The 19,956-nt window shown below is 44.5% G+C and overlaps 1 protein-coding gene across 1 annotated transcript in view; it reads right to left on the bottom strand.

Moving 5' to 3' along the window:
- The window catches only part of fndc3ba (fibronectin type III domain containing 3Ba), a 110,711-nt gene extending 99,324 nt beyond the window's left edge, over positions 1-11,387 (bottom strand). Inside the window, exon 1 of the mRNA XM_069661324.1 lies at positions 11,325-11,387. The gene's annotated coding sequence lies outside the window, so the exon portion shown is untranslated. The remainder of the gene's footprint in view (positions 1-11,324) is intronic.
- Positions 11,388-19,956: the final 8,569 nt, after the last annotated feature.

Raw genomic sequence — 19,956 nt, 5'->3', positions numbered from 1 at the left:
TAAAAACTTGCTTTCCCACTCCCCGTGGAACCTATCGAGGTTGCTGCAACATCGCTGCGATTGGTTACGTTCAGACGTTGACAAACTTGCCAGGAGCATCACCGTTTTTTACTGACTGTTTTTTGATTTTGAGGCAGATGGCTGTTCAACATGAGTCTGGTTCTGCTCAAGGTTTCTGCCTGTTAAAAGGAAGTTTTTCCTTGCCAATGTGCCGAATATTGCTAAGTGCTACTCATGGTGATTCATGTTGGGCCTCTCTTTAAATAACATAACAAAGAGTGGGTCTAGACCTGCTCTTTTTGTGAAGTGTCTCAAGATAACTCTGGTTATGATTTGGCGCTATACAAATAAAATTTGATTGATTGATTGATTGAATTGAAGAGGGAAGAGGCTTTCAAGGTGTCATCTGACTTTTTTTTTTACAGGATCTAGATTATAATCTAGGCCGCGAGCTACTGGTAGCTCACAAGCTACCTTATAACTTATACAGGTTTCTGAACACTGTGTTGGTACAGAACATGGCGACTGAGATGCTAAAAACATCAAGACACAAAAATAAGCTGATGAAAGGAAACCTGAATATTGTTGTTATCGTGGATAAAGGGATACAATAACCAGGTTTCTCATGTTTCATGTAAACACCATGTACTGAGGCTCAAAACCTCGATTCTAATAATCATGTTAACACACGGATAGACTGTCACAGTTGAAGACGAATGTTAAAAAACAGAATTACAGCCAAAGAAAGAGACAAAAGCAGGATTTTTAAATATATTAATGTGTCAGTTTCAGAAATAAATGTAATTTCAAAGTCATTATCGCTCCCGTCACCATGGAGATGTGAAGACGGAGTGAGGTCTAACCAGGTTCAAACATTCTCGCTTTGTCTGCCTTTTTTCTCTCTCTCACACATATAATCAGTAAACGGTGCACGTTGTGGCTCTCAGAAGGCCAAACACGTGCATCACGTGTTCATTTGCAACACATATCATGCTAGCGCGACATTATACGGGAGAATCGGCTCTGCATAAGCGCCACATTCTCCTTCATGTTCATGTTCGTCTCAGTCTGTTTCATTGCTGTGTAATGCAGTCGGTTCCATGCAAAGGCCTTTACAGTAAATATGATGCATCGCTGGCAGAGCTGGATGCTTTCAAGTGGCCGCTCAGATAAGGCAGCGTGTGTTGTGTACGACTTTCGTGGTTGCATGGCTTTCACAATAAAAGCACCAGTGACCAATGGACATTAGTTACACTTTGGTTTTCACGCAAGAGCGCTCAGCCTTCCTCCTCTTCCTCAACTCCCTTATCTCCTCCTCTCCTCCATCCAGCTTTAACCTGTCTGCTCCAACCCCCCCCTTCTTCCTCCCCTATCCTCACCCCCACTCTACTGGCCCTATACTTCCCAAACAGCCCCTCAGCCTTCAAAAGACAGCCGCCCATTCAGAAGGTTTTGGGGGGCAGGGTGGGGGAGGAGAGCAGCGCAGGCTTGGGGAGAGGGGGATGGGGGAGGGGGGTGCGGGGGTCTCATTCCCGCTAAATTGTCCCACATGGCTGAGCGTGCTTAGTTTAAACAAACACAGCCACTTCCTCCTCACTGCGCACATCGGCACACACAGACACAGGCGGGCACACACCCACATAAACACACACCAGGCATGCTTGAACTCCATCGCACAAAAACAAGCCTGCGCGCAAATACATAAACACGCATACGCACAATACATCGCGCACCCTGGCAGCCAGCGGACCACACTTTCAGCCTCTCAGCCCTGCCAGGAAACGTACAGCTGAGCCTGAACGCCACACCAGAACACCGCAGGGCCGAAGGTTACTTATTGTATAGTCGTGTTTCACACACACTTTCAGTATGATTTGGCTTCTGGTTACACAGAGTTAAAAAAAAAGTCAAAGTTTAGTGCGGCTTTAACGTTTCAATCCACAATAAACATGTCAGCTAATGGGTCCCCAGAGGAAAACCCCAAAACCAAAGCTCATACCACAGCATGGAACTCACAACATACATGTGTGTTTGAGCAGCGTGTGCACACAGTTATGTATGTATATGACTGTCGCAGTGTATTTCTTTTCAGTTGTTGTTTGGGGAATTGCTGCATTTAGCACTATAATGACATTATATCACATTAAAGGTATAATAAGTAGTAATAAGTTGTTTTGCTTTGCATGGGACATTTTCAGAAGAGGCGCTGTTGTGGTTCCCTGAGCCAATCCCCAGCGAACATGGCAAAAGAGCGATGCAGAGTCGGCCTTCTTTCCGTTGGACGGGTAGGACAAGCTAACCGGGGGGGTTAGCATGCTAGCGCAAAGGTCACCGTGATGCTGTCGGTGTTAGCTCGGCGGGGTGGGCGTGTTCTCGCACGAGAGGAAGAGCCCGGGAGGAGGGGCCCAGTTTGAACATGCCTGTTCAGAAAGACGTTTGGGTAACCTGTTTGATGAGGGTCTACTTTTTGTGAATGTACTGGTATTTTTGTTGTGTGCGTGTTTTCAGATGATCTTTTATGCTTTATTCGTGCATGTAAAAAAGTACAAATACATTTCACTTACTTACTTGCGAGTGCAAAAAGTTTGTTTGTGCACTCATCAATAGACACGCAGCATTTCTGCGATACTTCTGAGATCAGAGAGATTGAGCATGGTATGAGGAATGCTGCTGAAAATACATGTAAAGAAAATAAGGGCACGTGTGTAATGATAACATCAATCTTAAAAAAGCAGCGGACGTACCTGAAGGTATTCAGAGACACTGCAGCTGCAACAATCAGTGGATGAAATGCTAACTCTGCTAAGTGTATGACTTGGCCCTGGCTGTTGGGTTCACCATAAAGGCCTAGCTAACCTCTCTTTAGCTCAAGACCTTCTGCATTGCTTTGTATTTCAATGCACGACCTCCAATCATCATAATCAGCTCCACATTACAAGCGGCGAGCAAAGAGAGCTGAAGGAGGACGACCGCAGAGCCCGGACAATGAGCCCACATTCAGTGCCAGCGGACCTGCTGCCGCCCGGCCTGCACACACAGCACGTCTCTGCTGCTAATGCCGAGCTCCATCAGGGCCGCATGCCATGAGTCTTAATTAAGACAGCTATGCCAAGTCAAGAAGTGAATTCTACCCCCCCCCCCCCCCCACACACACACACACGCACACACACACACAGGCAGACAGACTGATGCACAAACTCACATTCTCGGATGGACGAGCTTGAAGACGCAGACAAACCACGGAGAGACGTTCAGATTATCAGTTTTATGGTCCATGAAAAAGCTTGCTCAGTGGGTGGTGTGTGTGTTTCTGTGTGTGTGTGTGTGTGAGAGAGAGAGAGAGTGGGTGGGTGGGTGCTGAAAGAGAAAGACTATTTAGTCACACCTACATGAGAAACTTGTCTCCTCTCTCACAGACAAGACAACAACTGGGTCTGAGAGAGGAGCACACACAAACACACACACACACACAGAGGCTTCAAATGCACTACAGAGCAGGCAAATCATGAATGAATGCTTCTCTACATGCCTAATTCCATGACTAACTCATCGCCGTGGTTATGAGTGTGCGTGTGTGTGTGTGTGTGTGTGCGTGTCTCGAGAGGAGACGACGGCGTTTAATCCGTTAGAAGCGTCTGAAAAATGAGAGAGGACACTTCTGGGAATAGCAAGGCGATGGAAAGTGTACAATCACTTGCACCCTAACTTCAAACACACACACACACACACACACACTTATAACACCCCTCCCAACGGCCTGGGGTCACAAGGTCACATTCCTCCTCCTCAATCAGCCTCAGGATTTCACACACTGGTTTGGGGATGTGGGTGTGTGAGTATGATTGTGTGTGTGTGTGTGTGTGTGTGTGTGTGTGTGTTTCTGTCTGCCTGCATGCCTGTGTGTGTGTGTGTGTGTGTTTGGGATGTTTTAGTGATTTGTGGGGGGTCCTGCTCGAGGGCAAGGAGGGGAGACCTGGAGGAAAATAGGGGAGGCAGTGGCCAGACCAATCCAGATCATTCTACCTTTAAACCATAAAAACTGAGGTTTTTGTTATTCTGTCCAAAGTCAATAAAGTTTTTCTTAAAAAAATAATGATGATTGCAAAGATGGGATGCACGGTGGTCGGATAAGTTGGGAAAAAACAACACAGGTGATTTATTTTTAAACGTTCTTTCTGGTTTTAAAATTCAATATGGCCGCCAAACTTTCAAAAACTACCCCAAAAGGAAGGGGGGGTCTGAAAGTGGCATAAGAACAAGCAGGAGACATGACAGGTATGTAGGGCAGGGACGAGCGGGGGGGTGAAAGGCCGGGAGGGAGGGGTCCAAGTGTGTCTGCGTGCCCTGTGGGGGGGAGAAAAGGAGGGAGGAAGGGGAGGAGGAGGTGGAGGAGGGTGGTTTAACAAGGGAAAGCAATAAAACATGTGGCTTCGCATGAAAAAACACCTACTTCCTCCTGAAGCAGAGGCCTCGAATCTGGTCCTGCATGCCCGCCAGTGTGCGACAGTGTGTATCAAAAGCCACACACACACACACACACACACACATATGCACACACACACACACACACAGTACACACACATACGCACACAGAGTAAAGCATACTTAAAAATGTGTGCATGTACAAGTTAATAAGTCCAGTTCCAGCCAATAACAGAATAAGAAATGTACCCAGGTAAAGATAAAGTTTCCAACACACACACACACACACACACACAGACGCACATGCCCACAGACACTTGAGATACACTCTCATAACGCTCCCAGTCGGGCATAAAAACAGCCATTAACGAGCGGCGGAACTTTCCATGGACCTGCCAACTAGCAACACCAACACGCCTGGCATGCTAATGCAGGCACGTAAAGTCAGCTCTGTGTGTGCGTATGTTTCATGCATGTGTGTTAAGTTGTGTGTGTACAGGTGCACGCTTCATCCCTTCGGCCAGCTGGCCACACACACACACACATAAGGGGCCACATCTCTCCTGCACGTCTCCACTAAACTTTACCGACTGATGAGAACTCACTGAGAAACCTGGATTCCAAACATTTTATCTCTCCGTCGTAATCCCTTTATTTCATCATCTGCTCTCTTCCTGCGCTGTCACTCTGCCGTTCCCCGCGCTCTGCAGTCGCCTCCGCTGCAGCGAAACAGCTGCTGTCAGGAGCCGTGCGAACGACAACAAGCGATGAGCAACGAGTCGAATCGCAGACAAGAGAAGTGAAAGTTTTTCATGAAGTCGCACGTTGCATCATGTGCCAACGATGTTGTTGAAGTGCATCCATGCTGCACAAATATTACAGATACTTCATAGACGTATACAACACTTACTGAACTACACTGTACAGCCTCCTGGATTCTCTTGATCAATATTGTCTTTAATTTGTTTTAGAGAAATGTGTTCATTTTTCCACAATAGATGACTTTTTATTTTCTGTCCTCTTCTGTTGTACGGAAATAAGGGTAAAACACATTACAATGACTTTGAAGTTTTTCTCTTTATTTATATATGAATCATTTGTTCTTTTAAAAAACTGGAAATTATTCATCAACACACCATAAATAAGCTGTTTTCTTAAGACCAAAGTGATGTTTTCATTTAGCCGTAACTAACAGTCTAAGGGCCTGTGTCCACTAACGACTTTTTATGCGCTGGCAGCGTCCATGACCTCAATTTCAGAGCGCTGCCACCGGCCCTTACTGTTGCTAGGCTACGAGTGGCGGTTAAGTCTACTTTAAATCGCTCTGTTTGCTTAATATTTGCTTTTATTCAAGGACATTTGACAAAGAAAACATCAAACTAATGGAAAGGAATCGTGTCCTGGCGTTAGCAGCAGCTCTACACCTGGACATTGTACGCACAGGAAAACCAAAAGGATTAGCTGTTGATATCTTAAGTCCCGCCCCTTCTTGAGTTTGAGTGGTTGGTGCGGGAGAAGTGACATTGATGAGCGCAGCACTTCTCCAAAAGTTGAGCTATTTTCAACTGAGAGCACAGAGACAAAAACCAGCTGACGCCGAGCGCGTTTTTGCGCAGAGGACGCTGAAAACGTTGAACTGCATTAGTTTTGTGTAGAAAACAGACGCTGCCAGCTCAAAACAAAGCAGGCCCTTAAACTCAAATATATTTTTTTACATTTTACTTACAGTCATGTATTAAGAAAAAATGTTTTATTGATAATCTTTTGAACTATAGATCAGTGTGACCTAAAAATAAGAGCTGAAATCTTTGGGTTTTGGACGGTCAGTCGGACAGAATACAACAGTTTAAGATCACCTTGCTCCAAAAATGAGACTTAACTCTTCCACAGAGGATACAAATAATGGTTAGTTGCAGTCATGCTCCAAATGAATGTTTTTAAGTCATATTTCAACGACTCCTTTGTTACAAAATCTGTTTACTTGAATTCTGTCTTCAGTCTGGGAACGTCAATGACCTTAACAACAGTCCTTGAGGAGTTTAATATCTCATGCAGAGCAGACATCACATTTCTCCAATTTTTAGATATTTTCTGAAGTGAAACTTTTAAAAGCACAGACGAAAAAAAAACGACTTTACACATGACACCGAATGAAAGGAGAGGAGGAGAGGGGAGCGGGAGAGGAGGGGGAGGAGGGAGACGGAGGGTGGAGAAGTTGAAAGGCTTCTTTTATCTTCTTCTAAATCAACTGTCAACAATGCAGGAAATTATCAAGGGAGACAGAAAAGGGGGCTCTGGAGGAGAGGAGAGAGGAAGGGAGGGAGGAGGGCAGAAAAGGAGGAGGAGGAGGAGGAGGGTAAACATTACAGCTCCGTGCCAAGCAAACATGAGATGCTGGGATACTTCAACAAAAAGCCAGCGTTCATATGGGAGAGAAAGAGACACGGAGAGACGGTGGGAGAGAGCACGCAGGAGAGAGACACACACACACTCATGGAGGAAAAAGCTGGGAAATAGAAAGTGAAAGCATCAAGCAGCAGATCAACAGCTGCTGTCATGAGACAGGACACAAAGTGTCTTTCTTTTTCACACTCTGTGTCTCCGTGCAGCTGTAACCTGGGATGTGTACGCAGGTTTAGTTTAACCAAGATTTTCACCTCATGGGACCCTTACATGTATTTAAAATCAAACTACGTTCTTCACTAAAACATATAAAAATCACCAGGATGTGACATAAACCCCCCAAAACTCCACCTAAACCTGCACACACACACACACACACACACTCTCTATGACATCATCAAACTGCTGCTGAAAACTGAGACCAAACCGGGCCTGCGCGGCTCGACGTATTCGTGTGAGAGGTTCAAGAGAAAGTAGATCCTATTAACCGTGCGTAAGACGAGCAGCATCATTAAGACACAGAGAAAGGAAGTAGAATACCTTCAAAATAAAACGCACGGTCAGAGCCGATAAAAAGGAAAACTGTATCCTCTAAACTTCACGCCATCATATGGAGAAAGCACAAGCTGCACTGAGCGTCATCAGGACAAGAGGAGTTACAGGAAACTGCAGAGACTCCAGGTGTCGACCTCTTGACCTCACGGAACAGTTACACCTCGGCACATCCAACCAACCAATCAGAAACACTTCAATCAGGAAGCAGGAAGCAACACGTTCACTTGACTGCACCTGAACGGCACCTCTGCTACAGTGACAGTGAAGGCGGCCATCTTTCTGGGAAGCACACCTGCTGCATTAGACGAAACAGACTTTATGCAAACTGCAGGCACAGTTTAATACTTAAAAATAAAAGAATACAACTTAATGGGAGGAAATCTTCCTAATATGGGAGGCTGATCTGGGTCAAAGGGTCATTATGAGTATATATATATATAAATATAAATAAAGGGCCATTATGGATGATAAGCTGCAGACTGTGTTATGTCTGCACAGGCAAAGCACATTGCATTTCCTTATTTGCGAAAGCTTCCCAGGCTCATAAAGCTTCCTTAAATAGACCACAACTCTCATACACTGACCAATCAAATGTTCATTATTTAATAATGTTACGCTTATTTCTGGGTTAACATTTTACTAATTTTGGTCTTTAAAGTACAAAAAATGCAGCCTGAGGCGATGTCAAAGTGACGCCTGACGTCTAAAAATGAACTAAAAAGCAGCAAATCTTTAGCTCTAAGAAGAACATATCAGTACATAAATAGCAACTTCTTAAATATAGATTTTAATGCCCATAGGTTTGGGAGAAAAGGGCCAAAACCGTCCACTTAAATAAGCTCTGACTTCCTGAAAATCAACACAAAAACAAGAAGTTTTACCTGCAGCTCCCTCCCCGTCCTCCCCTCTCTCTCACATGCTCACACACACTTTCCACAGCTGCATTGTCTTGTCGGCGTAACCCTAGAGCTGCTCCAGCTTCTGTTCCTGATACACAAGCACTGCCCGGTAACACTACCCCTCGGATAACATGTTCTAGGTTACCAGTGGGACACGCATGCACAAACACACAATGGTGGAGTATCGTCCTGCCCCTTCCATGACCCCCTTTGGGCCAGGCGTACCTGAGGGTTTGACCAGGGGGGGCCAGGCGGAGACACCACAAGAGCCCGGATGAGGCCGGCTGTCGGCGTCACGAGCCGTCATGAAACAACTTCCTCATTGAGCTCAGAATAACCTGTCTCGGGATATTAAAGGATGAACATCTGACACTTTCCGCTTTTACCACCTTTAGTGTTTGCTTCAGAAAAAGCTCACGAAATCGACTTCCTGTTATAATATGCAGATTGTTTTTTCTCTGCATTTATTCACACGCTTAAGTGGAGTGAAACAAAGTGGGCTCAAACAAAGCAGCTGTAAAAGTTACTCCATCCCGCAGCCCGACACGGGGTCGTACCTGTGCGACAAAGCCGTGACGGCAACAGGTCGACTTATATAAAGTGTTATTCAACCCCGGGCCTATTCATGTGAAAGGCCACTGCAACAATGGCTACCATGCTTTCACCTGACTCCTACAGTGTCTCTTAGTGCTAGATCGAAATAACACACAGAAAGCACACAGCACTCTACAACTGTCCGACTACATCTTGCATGCAATTGCATCAGTTTGAGTGAAACCCCCTGCTTACATTACGCTGTTGCACATCCTGCAGCAACACATTCCTGGAGCTCATCACAGCCAACTTTACACCAAAATAAAAGCTGAAAAATAAGCTTGTTAAAAACGCTGAAATGAGAGTTTTCACTGAAAACATTACATAACTGGAGCTATGCGCCGTGTTTACGTTCTGACTCAGACTATATGTTTAACTTTAAGAGGCTTACAGCTCTCTGAGAACAGAGTGCAGTGACATAAACCTCATTCAGCTTGTGTTAACAGGGATATATGTGTGTAGTGCTTAGAAATATGGACTGCACCTTTAATCCTCAGTGACCGAGCGCAGCACATGGAACTTCAGGCCGCACAGGAACTTTACTCCTTGCCCTCATTTCCATGAGTCTGTGCTGCCGATCGTTCGCTAAATCAGCATTTGTTTCACATGTGAGACACAGCGAGGAAAGCTGCGGGCCTCGACAAACAACCCCTCAGTGAAACCAGAGAATGAGAAAAAGAAATATCCCGAGGCTGCAGAGCGGAGAGTTGAGTAACAGATTCAGAAAGGTGGAATTATGAGCCATTTAAAGAGCAAAGAAATGTAGACACGTACACTTTAAGGGGTCATATTTACAACCTAAGAGATCTCCATCTTTACCTCCTTCCTGTAGCCCCTACCTCCACCTTGGCCCTAAACGTTTGATGCTAACCCTCTTTGATGCCTCTGACTTGTGGAAGCAAAATAAATTGCCCATTCATGCACCACGCAGAGAATTCCTGCGCTCCCACCTGAACCTAAACACACCTTTCCAGCTGCTAACCCAATCATTTCCAAACCCCCCCCCTAAAAAAAAAAAAAAAAAAAAATCACAGAAAAAAACTTACAAGGCCACATCAGCTTTTCACCAAAGGAATGTCATCTGACGTCATGTATTTGGGATCGGATTTCTCCCTCTCCCCCCTGAAAATGTGTGTGTGAGTGTGTGTGTTTTCCTACAACCTATATTATCCAGCGTGCACTGGATCCAGAGCCCACAGCAGGGGGGTATGTGATTCCCAAATCATAGCCCCAATTATCCCCCTACCAGCTCCTCCACTCAGCGTGACAATTAACCCCTCAGTCCTGTTGTTACATTTCAAAATAAAAGCCCAAATCTGATGCACACATTTTACATCTAAACTCGTCTTTTCAATCTTAATTCTTCCACCCTGTGGCTGCCACATCTCGTCTCCTCCTCGCTGATGGACTAAAGGGCTTCGTACACAGCATTGTGAGTGTTTTCTGTAATGCAGGCATACGTGGAAGGCCGAGATAATCGATCGTTTCAAGCAGGAGCCCAATGTTTGATTTCCACGTCTGCATCAGGAGGAGAGAGAGAGAGAGAAAGAGAGAGAGAGAGAGGTTTGTCTTCCCTGCACAAACAGACAGACACGTAGTCGTTTCTGAGGGAGAGAGAGGGAGAGGGAGAGAGAGAGAGGGAGAGAGAGACTGGCTGGAAGGAATGCTAGGATATGCTGGAGTTGAGATTTTTTCCTCTCCAAAGTCTTTTTTTCCTTCATTCTGCAACCGCACACAAACTCTGTGGAAAGTGTCTCTAAAACAGCCCCTTCGCTGTTCCTCCACACTTATCCAATGCAAAATAACCCCCTATAGAGGCAATTCAATGATTTCGCAACCCCCTCTGTCAAATCTGACTGCCTCAGCATCTTCCTTTCCAAAGTTATTTTCCAGCTATAAAAAGTGCTCATTTCCTGATTTTGAGCAGCTACAACACGAGCGAACATTTCCACGAAGCTAGTCGCGGCAAAACAACTGTTTTATTGCAGAAATGAAGCGGAGAGGAAAAGCTTTTCTCCTGTTGCGCACTCACTCCATCTGAAGTCCTCGGAGACAAAAACACATTCTTTCGAGAAAGCTGAGAAATCGGGACCACGAAGAGGAGCTTCCAAACGCAACAAAGTCACATACACTCGACTAATGGACCGACTTATCCGCGCTGTTTTGCCTTTTCCTCCTTGTCTCAAAATAAAAGGGAAAATCAGCCCAAAAGTTTCGGTTCTCCCCCCTCCTCCGCAGCACTGAAGCAGTTTTCCTTTTTCCTTTGCGCTGGCCAAGTGGCCCAGACTGCCGGCGTCAGCGCTCAGCTCTCCAAACTCTCTCACACACACACACTCACACACACTCACAGACACGCACTTCTAAAAGTTTTCAACATCGCCTCCATCGGTCCTTCGTGCCCGCTTCTTCGCGGGCTGGTTCGTACCGTAACACAAGTGTAAAAGGACTCACCTCGCTGCAATAAAATAATCTTCAAACAGACGGAGCTGCGCGTTTTTTTATTCCCAGGGTCGGGTCCTGACTGTCTGCTGGCGCGGCGCGACGCGTACTGCGAGACTCCGCCATGTCAATCAAAACTCGACGCACATGTAGGTCAGAGCCCGCCTCCTTTTACCGTAATGCACGCTGCGCACGCAGAAAAGCCAAAACAGAGAGGGGAGCTGCTGCTTTACCTTTGTGACAGAAGAAATGAGCAGGAACACTTTAAAGGCAAGTAGACATTTTACAAGCGAACCAAGAACCAAAGAGAAGATTTTTAATCATTTATAAACTATATTTATGTTTCATTCGCCTCATATTCTTATATTTCGATAGAAAATGGCGTGATAGCAACTTAGTCATCAAAACAAAGAACTATTATGACATAACATTTTTATATGAACATTTTAGTGTCTTCGTTATGGCCACTGATCAGGTGATGGTACAAAACACTCATAAAGAGGCAAATAAAAAATTGTTTTGACGTCTCCTTTTATCAACTCTTACAGAATTATCTTGAAAAAAAAAAGTCTGCACTTAAGCAATCATCTGCATAAACTTAATAAAAGTTGTTCCTTCCAAGAGAATGCATGTACTTGTCAGCTGATGTAGGTGAGTGCACTTTCCTGCAAACAAAAACAAGCTGAATCCAGTTTGGACTGGTTTTCTTTTATCTTTGATTTTGACACAGAAAACGTTTCATAGCCAAACCTGCAGCGAGAAATGACCTGACCTGACCCGTGTCACTGCGCTCCCACTGGTCACTTACATACTATCCTCCCTAAAGTGATCAATTAATGTAAAAATAACTGTGTTATAGTGTTTCCTACAGGCATGACTTAAAAAATAGTCTATGCAGCAGATTTTTAAGGTGTCATGTGTGTCAAAGCCCGGTCCCAGCGCCACCAAAACAACAGGCCAAAGTCCCTCTGCTGGCTGCACGGACACTCAACATCCCTCAGCTGACAGGTCCAAAGGTCCCATGACAGACACTGCTGCTTATGACAGAAACGTCATTACCAATAAAACTACATAAAAGCAAAACAAGATCAAAGTCTTGTGATATCTGTGCCAAATTTAAATCAGAAAGCACCACAGGCGTCACATGTGCATCTACAGAGATGGTATCTGTAACTGTTCCGTATATCACCTCAACTTCCTGTAGCTGGATGTAATACAGCACAGTGACATGTACACGCTGAATAGTTTTATGTGTGCAGGTGATTATTTGAGCGTGTCGGTGCTTGATGCGAGACATTAATGCCAACAGGTACATGTCAGGATCAGAGCATTAACGCTGCCAAGTGTCTGAGTGCTAAATGCAATGCATTTAAATGCTTCCATCACACACCTGCATACCAAACATTTGATGTTAGGACTTAACTGAATTATTTAAAGTGCATTTTATTCTATAAGAAGCGCATGCTGCAGAGTTTGCACACTTTTAACGCCCAAAGAAGAGGCTGGATTTTGCAGCATTTTGACTGATGACTCTCAAATGTGAGGCCTTCTTCTGCAGCATGCATGATACAACCATTCAGTTTGAAGCTCTTTACAATCGTTGTTGTATTTGATCAGAAACACGGCTACAAGCTCCACAGAGAACGAGTGCAAACAACAGAAAACAATCTGCTAAGTGGGCTTCTTGTTGCGTACGTGTTTGTCTCGACTGGAATCGACCTTCTGTATTTTCAAGCAGCCAGACTCAGCCAAATACACTCATTGCCCCTGAGTTCTAGATTTCTCTCTAAACACACACACACACACACACACACACACACACACACTCTCTCTCTCTCTAGCACACACACACATTCCAGCAGCAGCACTAAGAAAACAGCCACTGCTGTAATTCTAAGCCAGCAGAGAAAAAAAATGGCCCTGGATCGGGACGGCGTGCCCGCGAGGAATCAAATTAACTTCAAATCCAATTCAATAAACACTAATCATCCTTGAGGGGGGACTGATGTGGCAGGCATTAAAGTCACGCTCTCACACCCAGAACGCAGCGCGGGTCATACACAGGCAGCACACGCAGACTGTGGAGCCCCCTAACTGCGGAAAGAGTGAATGAAACTGACATGTCCTGTTTGTAATACAGGCTCATTAATATTTTCATTGTGACATTATTCTTTCTAATCTCTTATTTTATGTGTGAATTTAGTTTCTTCTTCATACACGCACTACAGGTGGATGTTCCTGAGAGCAGCCACACAGGGGCTTATATTCCAGAGAGGATAATATGGATCAGAATCCTGTCATGGTTTAAGTCCCTTTGTAAAATGCACTCGTGTTTGAAGTCATCTGTGCGTAACAGCATTGAGCTTTTATCAACTTTTAATGCACATTTTTTGTGGAATTCCATAGAATTTGCCCAAAAAATTTACATTATTTAACGTATAATCTTAAACTAAATTTAAAGCAGTCCTGCTCAGTGATTTGCTGTACTACACTTATTGACCTAAAGCTCAACAGGTGATATTTAAGGGATAGTTACTACAGTAGAAACAGTAAAACAAAATACAACATCATATATTGTCTTGTTGATGTGGAAGGCAGCTGCACGGTGGTTCAAAGTTGGCCTTTCTGTGTGGAGTTTGCATGTTCTCCTCCGGGGTCTCTGGCTTCCTCCCACCGTCCAAAGATTTGTAAGGTTCATTGGTGGCTCTAAGTTGCCCATAGGTGTGGGTGTGAGGTGGTCTGTCTCTGTGTGTCAGCCCTGTGATTGACTGGCGATCAGTCCAGGGTGTACCGCAATGACAACTGGGATAGGCCCAAGCTCCCCTGTGACCCTGAACGGGATAAGCAGTATAGATATAATGATAAAAGGGCTTCGCATATTTGGTGGACTGTTTTTTATACCGTCCACTGACAACAAGATTTAGCTGTTTAGCTGTGTTTCCACTCTTTTACTAGGACCAAGTGAATGGTTTAGTTTTTACAGTTAGTTTAGCACGATAATGTTAAAAAGCCTTTAAATGATACTCAACAGTTGCTGCTACTTTGATTCAGAGGATTTTTTTTAACTTTATACCTTCGAATATCAAAGACGATACTGACTGTAAAGTAAAAGAGTCATATTTAATAATCAAAATAGACGTCATACTGTATGTTATTTAAAGCTCCTGTGAGGAGTTTTTTGCTGGTTATGAAACAGACTGAAATTTTCTCTGATTTCTCTTTATGAGCTACAAAAGCAAACCAGACCATCAGCGACAAGATTGATTATTTCTATATAGTTATTTTTAATGCCTGAAGCTGCTGGCAGGGGGGTAGGTGTCAGACGAAACGATTAACTGCACGCTGCCTTTGTTTACATTTCCCAGGGCAAACATTTAAAGTGAGTGATGCATATAACGATGATGAGATTTGTTGTTACAAACCACCACTTAAGCATGTACAGGACAAAATCAGCAAAGAGATAAGAGGTACGGCTTTGTCCACAGGGGGCGCCAAAATCAACACAAACTGAAAGTTCCTCACAGGAGCTTTAAGTCCCAGTGAAACAAGGACTTTATTACCTTAACTATTTCAGGGTTGGAATATGTTTCTTGACAGATTATTATTTAGTAGCGGGGACAGTAACTACCAGCAGCGATGGCTCAGTGGTAGAGTCGGTTGGACGTTTCTTAATTGGAAGGATGAGGGTTCGATCCCTGACTGCTACAGTCACATGTTAGAGGACACTGAACCCCCAGGGCATAGCTTTCAGTATATGAGGGCCTATAGATCCTGATTGGAGATTGGCACTTAGGCTTTTGCCATCAGTGTGAAAGGGTGAATGTGACATGTAGTGTAAAAGTGCTTTTAATGGTCGAAAGACTAGACAAGCGCTCTGTAAGTACAGTCTGTTTACCTAAGTAAAAATGTGTGCATCATAGTATTTACAGAAGACAAAAATACCTCATATCATGATTTATATATTACAGCAACTCTTCCAGAGATATAGGTCATATCACGTGATCTTCATCAGCAGGATCATCATTTTATTTTCTTAGAACTTAACCTGGAGTTTCTTGAAGATGTTTTGTTTTCTTGGGCACCACCTACTGATGATACATAGTAAAGATGGGAGGACACTTCCCAATTAAAACTGACATCTACGGTCGGCTCTCTTTGTCATGGTTCTAACTCTTGATTTCCTCGCTTTACTTTGTAGACTGTTTGCCTTCATCTGAGCATCCAATTTGTTCCTTTTTCTTTGGATTTTCACTTATTTTTGAAGTTGTATCTGTAGTCATCCATCTTTTCTTTGTTTGTTCAGCCATACTAAATTACTGTTTACTCGCAACACTTGCAGAGAGCGGAAAAGCAGCCGCTTAGCTCCGCCTACCCTCTCTGGCAGACCAACCACTGCTGGCTGATGGAAAACACGTCACTAACTGGGCGCCGCTTGTGATTTCTTCCACGAATGTCGCCATAGACACCCAGTCTGTAATAATATTATATAGTGCAAATGCAAAGGCTTTCATCAGTGGGCCATAGGCTCGATCACTATTGTGTTACCTCCTTCGGCGTTTATTGAAATGAAAATCTTCGAGACTAAACCTTTAAATAACTCCTTTATTGTTATATATCTATGTGAAAGTCTGCCTCTATTATTGATCTTGACGACCATAAACAGAAACAGATGACTTGGGGAAGGGCTTAAAACTTTAAAACAAGTGAGGAGAGAGATGTTGTGCAACAGAGGCTGTAAGTCAATATCAGGAGGATGTTCCCAGGATTGCATTTGGGAGTCGTGTACCTTCAGAGTGTGAAAAAAAACCAGTTGATTTTCAAAGCTGGAAAACTCTGAGTGACTTTATTGGACCTTTACAGTCAGCGAGTCACATCAGGTCTGCAGAGGCGAGTGGACGAGGACAGACGCGCCGAGCAGATCCTGGAACAGCCGTGCAGCTATTTCCTCCGACTGTCAGAGCCAGGCCTCCACCACCACCAGATGTTTACCACCAACCCAGCTGCTTTCTCCCCGTCTCTGCCTCTCTGATTTTTTTTCTCTCTGAGGCCCTTTAGAGCAAGCCCTCCCTGTAATCATGCACACTCAGTTCGCCAGAGGTCTTTGAAGTGCGTGGAATGTGTCCAGCCATATGATAGTGTGTACTGTATATTCTTATATCACAAAGAAAGCAGAGAAAGCGGGAAAAGAGAGTGTTGGATTGCCGCCATCTCTTCACTGTGGTTTCTCTAGATGTTAATTATCCCCCGCTCCGCTCTTACATGCATATGTGTGTGTGTTTATGCATGTATTTATGTGTGTATGTTGTGTCTACACGAGCGTGTGTGTGTGTGTGCATATGTTCGCTGAAATGCTCGTCTGAGACGCCAGGTGACGGATGATAACTGGCGTCTGGCAGCGCTGGGGCCTCGGATGGAACATGATGGTGCGTGCATATGCTTGTGTGTGTGTGTGTGCGTGTGTGCGCGTGTGAGGTACTTCCTCCCAGAGATGTGAGGATGGAATTTGGCTCATCATAAGTTCAAAGGAGTCAACCCAAAGCCCTCTGCACACCAACAAGAGCAGGCATGCCTCTCGTTTTCTGTCTCTCTCTCTCTGTCTGTCTTTGTCTCTTTGTCAGCCTCTCTTTACCCAACACCCCCCCCCCCCCCCGTGCTCTTTTTTCTTAGAGATCTGCAAGGCAGCTGCACGGACCATCAAACGCTCACCTCACCTATTCTGAGGTGTGTGTGTGTTTGTGTGTGCATGCCCTGCATTGCACGTCTCACTGGAAAAGAGTGTGTAAACGTGTCTGCGAAAAGAGCATGAAGCTGGATGTGATCAGCTGACGTGATTCAGTCCCTTACAGAAACACATTGCTTTACATATTTTACATTACTTTTGCAAAGAAGTAAACGTTTGCAAAGACAAACTCATATTTGACCAATCATCTAAATTATTTTCCCTTCATGGAATTTGCCTTCGGCCTTATTATCTCGTTGCATCTTTAGAGTTAGGGTTAGGGTTGCCACTTTTTGTGCAACAGATGATTTCTTAAATACAAAAAAACCCAGGGAATGAAAGTTTGGAAAGCTTCAGTGACCTGGGAATACACATCATGAATCATTTCATTGCATCAGTGAGCAATAGACTTGCAAATTACACCTTCATGTAAGTGAAAAGGTCACATGTTGACACTAAATATCAAATATCCAAGAAAGTAATTGCGCTTTTGTAGACTGAGTGATTTTGTAATGATGTTTGATTAAAGCCACCTGTTTTGATATCAAATTCTCTGCAGTTGGAGTCATCTGGTGGAGACTTGACTTCATGGAGCCACGACTTGAGAAAAAATGGCCACCACAGAGAACGCATGCATTTCTAGCTCATGTCATCAGAATAATTCTCAGGTTTCCAGATTACCATTTACAGCCTCGCAAGCAGATCTGCAAGGCGTTATATAAACGATGAGGTTGTAACGCTATCTTGCTAATCTGACATTTAGAAAGCAATGTTCGACATATTAGTACATTAGCATGCTGACTAGCACTAAGCCAGACTTTGGCTTTGTCAAGGCTCTAAGCATCTCATACGGACACTCAAGCTGCATGAGACACACCGGGCTTTCAACTAACTCCAAGGTAAATAAATCCCAAGGTATACTCGAGGCTCAGGGACACTCCTCACGCATACTAGGAAGACAGATGAAGTCAGCCTGGGGCGGCAGCTGGGGGCCAAAGATTTGATTGCCTGTGAAGCCAAAGTCGTTGTTGAGTTTTGATATTTCACAACCTGGGATGAAAAGGCGTTGACTGAACACACAGTACCAATCAGGCTGGTGAGAATGTCACTACTTTTTTAGGTGTTTCCTGATGGTGGTGCTAAAGGAGGGGTTAATTAATCCACCCTGCAGAATAAGTCGGGGGATTGACTGTTCGATTCACCCTCTGTCGATCAGGAATGACTGTGCATAATTTCATGGCAATCAAATACCTCATTTGTAGAGGTATTTGAGTTTGGACCACAGCTGTGGATTGACCAACAGATCAACCTGTGGGCGGCTGTGGCTCAGAGACAGAGTGGGTCGCCCCCCAATCCAGTACATGCCGAAGTATCCTTGGATAAAGCACTGAACCCTGAATCGCTTCAGGAGACGTAGCCTGCAGTGTGTTTGATGGCTGAATCGTTTCCTTGCCTCGGTCAGAGAAAGCGGCTATAGAAGCGCACACCATTTACATCATTGTCATCCTTACTGCCAAGCTGCATGGCTTAAACATCTACACATGTCGGCTTCAGATGTTTTTATTTGGTATATGTCTGGTATCTCTGACTTGCTGGAACAAGCAGGGAACCTTATTCCAAGTCCTTCTGTTCCCCAGCACAGTCTCTCTTTGATGAGATCAATTGCTTCCATTCGCTTTCTCGCTCTTTTTTAGGGCTTTTCCATGCAGCTTCACCCAAAGCTCATGTTTCTGGTATCACTGGTATGTCTGGAACAAGCACTCATTCTAGACCCTTTGGTGCCCGGAAACATCTCTTTGTCTCCTTTCTCTCTTTAACAAGATGGATTGGTTCCAGTTGCTTCCTCACAGTTTTTCCAGGGGTTTTCCAGTCAGCTTTTCCTTGGGCTCTATGTTCGAGGGAGATCTGTGTTTGTTCAAAGTCTGCCGATCAGATCATGTCTTCCTTCTTACAGAACATCTTGCAGTCACGACATCACGCCACCGTGGGGTAGTGGGTGTGGGCAATCATGGCAATGGTATGCCAATGACTCAAGAAGGTGGGACTACAATCTGGTTTGGTAATTGTTTTGTTCCAAGACATTTGTGGAAAAAAACAAAAGAGTGCCGTTTCAAACAATGACCAGTGAACACTGACCTTCGATGGGAGGCAAATTGCTCATGTACAAATCACAACATGGAGGTATGCCAACTATTACAACATTCCCAGGACAATCCTTGTATTCATGCAATAAAACCCCAGCAGAAACCTCTGCCTACAATCCTCCTTGGTTTGCCACGAAGCCCTCGGAAAAGATGTCAGAGAAGGTCCTTTATGAATCCGCAAGAGTATAAGTTTGTAAAGGGTTGGTTTTAAGCTGTCACTAGCAAGGACCACACCATCAACAGAATATGATTTACCAATGTATTGATGATAACAATGCTTGGACTAGGAGAGGTCAAACTACAGTGGGAATCCGCTGTTGTACTCGGGCACAGCGTACCCCCTCAGGGCCCTACAGAAAAAGAGCAGGGATGGGAGGAAGGACTGCAGAATGCAAGACTGAAAAAGGAGGAGAGGGTTAGGTTTTAATTTATGGGAATGCCAGAAGAGGCGCGGTTGAGGTGTGGTCCTGCTCCTGAAACTTTGCTATATAGCATCAAAAGCGGCATAGCTCTATGTATGACAACACCCCCAATATTGAACAGTGTGCCTTGATTTTTGTTCTTCAAAATTCATGGTCCCCAGAGGATGAGCGCCTAGTGACATTCTTCATTTAATGACTTTTCCTTTAGGTCCACTAACAGGTTGGCAGTTTTGTCTTTCGGTGAAATGTCTTCACAACTATTGGATGGATTATCATCCAGGTCATGGTAATGCTAGGCTTAATCCAAAAGGCAACTGGACTTGGTTGAAGTTCTTGAAGACGTCTCACCTCTCATCCCA

Source organism: Semicossyphus pulcher, unplaced genomic scaffold (genome assembly GCF_022749685.1).
Source record: "Semicossyphus pulcher isolate SPU_LCO1_2020_fin unplaced genomic scaffold, fSemPul1.0.p SCAF_14, whole genome shotgun sequence".
In the NCBI taxonomy this organism is placed as follows: Eukaryota; Metazoa; Chordata; class Actinopteri; order Labriformes; family Labridae; genus Semicossyphus; species Semicossyphus pulcher.
The sequence above is the reverse complement of the archived record's forward strand: the minus strand, read 5'-3'. Positions and strand labels throughout refer to the sequence as shown.